Source organism: Rhyacophila brunnea, unplaced genomic scaffold, assembly GCF_057557595.1.
Source record: "Rhyacophila brunnea isolate RB1 unplaced genomic scaffold, BYU_Rbru_1.0 scaffold_225, whole genome shotgun sequence".
Classification (NCBI taxonomy): Eukaryota; Metazoa; Arthropoda; class Insecta; order Trichoptera; family Rhyacophilidae; genus Rhyacophila; species Rhyacophila brunnea.
In genome coordinates this window covers 88,218-92,860 of record NW_028232888.1, presented here as the reverse complement: position 1 = coordinate 92,860, position 4,643 = coordinate 88,218, and positions in this window count along the sequence as shown.

Here is a 4,643-nt window from a genome sequence, read left to right as displayed (position 1 = left end):
TGAATGTGAGATAATTATATTTTCTCGCTCTTATATATCATTGAGTGTATTGTATCATTTAATTACTATTTTTTAAGAGGGTTTAATTACCTTTAAAACGTAAAACATATAGCTAAAATTGTGTAAAAGTGTTCCACCTATATAAAAAAACCAAAAATTTGATATAAGTATTAAATGCGTGAAAAAGCACATAAAAGTAAAAAATGATGATTTATAATTTTTATTATGGTGTATCTGATTTCAGAAGTAAAAAAAATATTATATTTTGCCAATTAATCTATGAACAATTTTTAAGACTAGTTGCTTAAAGTGTAATAAAAAAAATTGAATGTTATACATATTAATTTTACTACAGGCAGTATAAATAAGAGTGATATTATATGATCTAGCTTTTATATACCTATAAAACGGTGATAATGATTCTTGTTTGGATAAATGAAAGCTCTTTTAAAAATCCTATCATTTTTTGTGATTTATTATTGTAAGGAAAGTCATTTAATTTCGTTTTTTCTCGCTATCGATTATAACTTTTTATTTATTTTTTCGGGATTTTCGGTTTATTTAGAGCGGTAGATAGATATGGGTAATTTTTAGAAACTAATTTATGATTTTTTGAATAAATATCTTCATTAAATATATAAAATCTTTATATATGTATTTCTAAAGAAATTATAATTAAATAGTTTTGTTTTAAAATAATATTATTATTTTTTGCCCTTATAATAAGCAACCCTGCTTATATTTGAAATAATAAGATCGCGATTATCTAGAAATAAAATAAAAAATCGAAAATATGAAAGCATATATTACTAAAATACTTTCTTTTCTAGTTATTTAATCATATCAGAAGCTGATTAACAGTTACATACCCAGAAAACAACAGCCGAATAACGTATTTATAGGTTTTTATATCATAATAATTTACATATCTACTTTTATAATAGTAGTATATAAAATTGTTGGCTTTTTTTGGAATTCTCTGCAGCCAATAGTTAAATGTATAGAGTTTAGAAGAAGAATTTATTTTTATAACGTTTATATTTTAATAATACCCCGTAATTCTAAGAATTATATTTAAATGGGCTTAGTTATGGGACTCAAAATTTTATTCAGCGATGTATATATTTTGTAATGATTTAAAGTTCGGATTTCCCAATTATATTTGATTTCAATATTCTAAAAAATTTTAATTTAGTTACAATATGTTCCAATCATATTCAAAACCCGAAATATAAGAATTATATATAATTGATCAACATTGAAAGAAAAGCGATTTAATAGTTTCTTTCGCAAATTGCATTTTGAAAAACCCTGTTATAGCATCATAACGTGTAAATAATTATATTCTTATTATTTTAAATCTATATTCTTAAATATTTTGTTTTCTTTCCTAAATCTTGAATTAAATTTTAAATGTTTTAATAAATATTGAAACCTTATACCCCTTACAATAAAATCAAGAACGCGTGGTTGGATTTTCCCGTGTTTAGAAAGTTGTAATACGATAAGAAAAATCTTATATTTGTAATGTTTATTTTTGCCTAATTTATATTTTCAAATAAAATGCTGTTATCCATTGTAAAAAGTAAAATATAAATTCGAATTTCACCTATTTTTATCTTTTACAAGTACGTGATAATCTTATTAATAAAAATATTTATTTTTCACGTCTTGAAGCATAAAAAATTGCAAAGGATGTTAATTTATAAATTTAAGGTGTTGATTTATGGAGTAAAAAGCACACCAAAAAGTTATATAAAGAAATCAATAAGGTGCATTCACCCTTCCAAAAAGAGCGTTTTTATCACAAAAAATTTACAAAAAACATTTTAATAGCTTGTGATTTTTGAAATATTTATAAGGATAATAAGTTCTCATATTATTTTTTACAAAAAATCGAAAATCCCGGCATCAAATGTGATCGTTGAATTAAATTCTTCTGGATATATTTATACCTAAGATTTTATAATTTATCTAATAACTGTCAATATTTTATGGGTTATTATAAAATATATTCTGCATAATATGAGCTTATTAATATTAGCTGTATAAATCACATAAACTTATATTAATATTGATGTTTTTGCCAATATCTTAAGATTTTCTAGCAAAAAAAAATAAAAGTTAAATGTAGATATTTTGTATGTTTTTCTTTGGGTGTTTATTTTGAATTGATCAGATTGAAGCTTTCTTTTTTTTTGGCAGGGGGGAACCATCTATTTCATTAGCAGTGCTAAACTTTAGATTAGATATCTTGCGTTGGATATCCTGACTGAAATGAATGTGATTTGATTCTACTACCATCCCGATTTTTATTTGTTTTAAATCGTTGTTTTCGAGATGATGGCCTATTTTATTGTACTTAGATTCAAAATCATGAATTCCAACCGGAAAAGAGTATAAATTATTTAAATTATCGTTGAACTTTCGATATTCGGAATGCTTTTTTAGATCACTTTCGAACTCCTTTTTTACTACTATCTTATAATTTATCATCAATGCAGTGATATTAGAATTTAATTCGGATACATCTTCATATGCGAAATTCTCTTTTAAGACATATAATTTGCATTGCTGAGTTAAATAAAAATTTTCATATATTTATGTTTATAGGTTTTCCCATAATTCCCTGTATTTGTGAACAGGTATAATTGCATCATAGTAAAGTACTAGATTTTTGCTGATCTCTTCGCGCATTTGATTTATTTTCTCTGAATATAAATAATATGTATTCAGTTTTTTGCAACTGCCTCTTAATGTAATATAATAGCAAATGTCTTGATTAATTCTAATTTCAAGTAAAACACCGTATAATTCTGATATTGGTTCATTTAAAATGTAAGGTGAGCTAAAAGTTATATCATACCCCAATCTATCATATAAGTAAAACGGGTGCTTATCGATACTCTGAATTAAACAGAATTTATGCTGGTGCTGGTCAGAAATCCCTCTTTCTCTGATTTCATATGAATAAATATTGTCTATTGTTACGTTTAAACACGATATGAATATTTTTTTAATTTCAGACACAATAGTCTTGTATTTTATCTGTATCTCATTAGATATTGGAATAAATTTTACAAATTCTCTTTCCCAAAATTTAAAAACTCTCTCTAAAATATCTTTGTTACAAATATTTTCACATTCTAAATACTTTTGTGAAAAGAATCCACTTGAAATGTTTCTTAAATTAATCAAAAAACATTTCAAACATGGTATCCTACGTATTTTAGAATACTCTAATTCCTCTAATGGAAAAAAACCATTGCTGAAGTTTGCCGGGAATTTATGTTCATCTTTTTTAATTTCGAAATTTTCTTCCTTTAAAATAAAATTCATCTTTATAATCATATAGTTTTGTTCATCATTTAAAATGAGAAAAAGTAAAATTATTTCGGTGCTTATATTAAAATTAAGCAGGCTTATGGCTTTAAATGCTATCGAAGCACGATCAAAATGATTGAAATTGAATATTAGATGAAATAGAAAATTATTTTTCTTCATTACTATTTCCTCGGTTTTGTTATATTTAGCAATTTTCTTTTTATCTTTTGAAATTGTAGAAAGTATCAACTCATTTTTCAGGGATTCAACAGCAACTAAATCTTTTTTTTTCAAGAGGCGAACATAACACGAAAATCCTGTATTTATATAGATTTCACCTAGCTCATTTATTACACTTGAACGCAAATAAAATTCAATTCCATAACGCATGGAAAATTCTATCAATTTTTTCTCGTTTTTTATCGAATAATATGTATCTGATTTTGAATAGTCAATTATAACTATATAAAGATCAATTCCATGCTTATCTCTTTTATCGGCATAAAAAATATCAATTTCTTCTAGGAATTTATATAGCATTGAAGCCGGATGGGATTCACTCATATAAAATAGATAATCTGATGTTTTATTCGCGCAAAGTTCATCCGTATACCCTTTTTTAACTTCATCGTGATTTAGTATTGAATCATATATACTTACGTTTTTCTTTCTTTCGATAGAAATTTCATGAAATTCCGTACTGTTTTTGACGAGGCTTTTATGTTTATCTAAAGAGTTCAAAAGTTCAAACAAGGCTTTCTTTAGTATCTGCGCGCGGCAAAGATCTATTTTTTTAACACTGGAAAGGTAGTTATTTATAATATTTGTCTCGCTACTACTTTCCAATTCACTTTCACATCTTAATTTACGTAAATTTTCTTCCGATGTACCTTCACTTGAAAATCCTGAACTCTCATTGGAAATTGACCCATCGCGTTCATCATGTTCCCCTTGAAATTTTTTTTCGGAAACCTTTATCTCAATTATATCTTCAGCAATCGAAATCCTTTCACTGTGCAATTTCAGCAGTTCATCTAGAAAATTAAATTTATTATTTTTAGCATCGGTTAGAATACACTGCCTTTTAATAGCTGTGCTATAAAGAAATATTTCATGGTGGTTCAAAAATCCCTTTTCCTGCGCTTCTAATTTAATATTTGTGATATAATTTTTTAACTGATAATCTTTTCTATCCTCTAAATATGCTATATTTAAATACATAAAGATTGATATTGATTTACACAATTGTCTAATTACATAATAATCCCAAATGCGATTCCTCGTTTTCATATTTTTTTATATTATCCATACTTTATAAA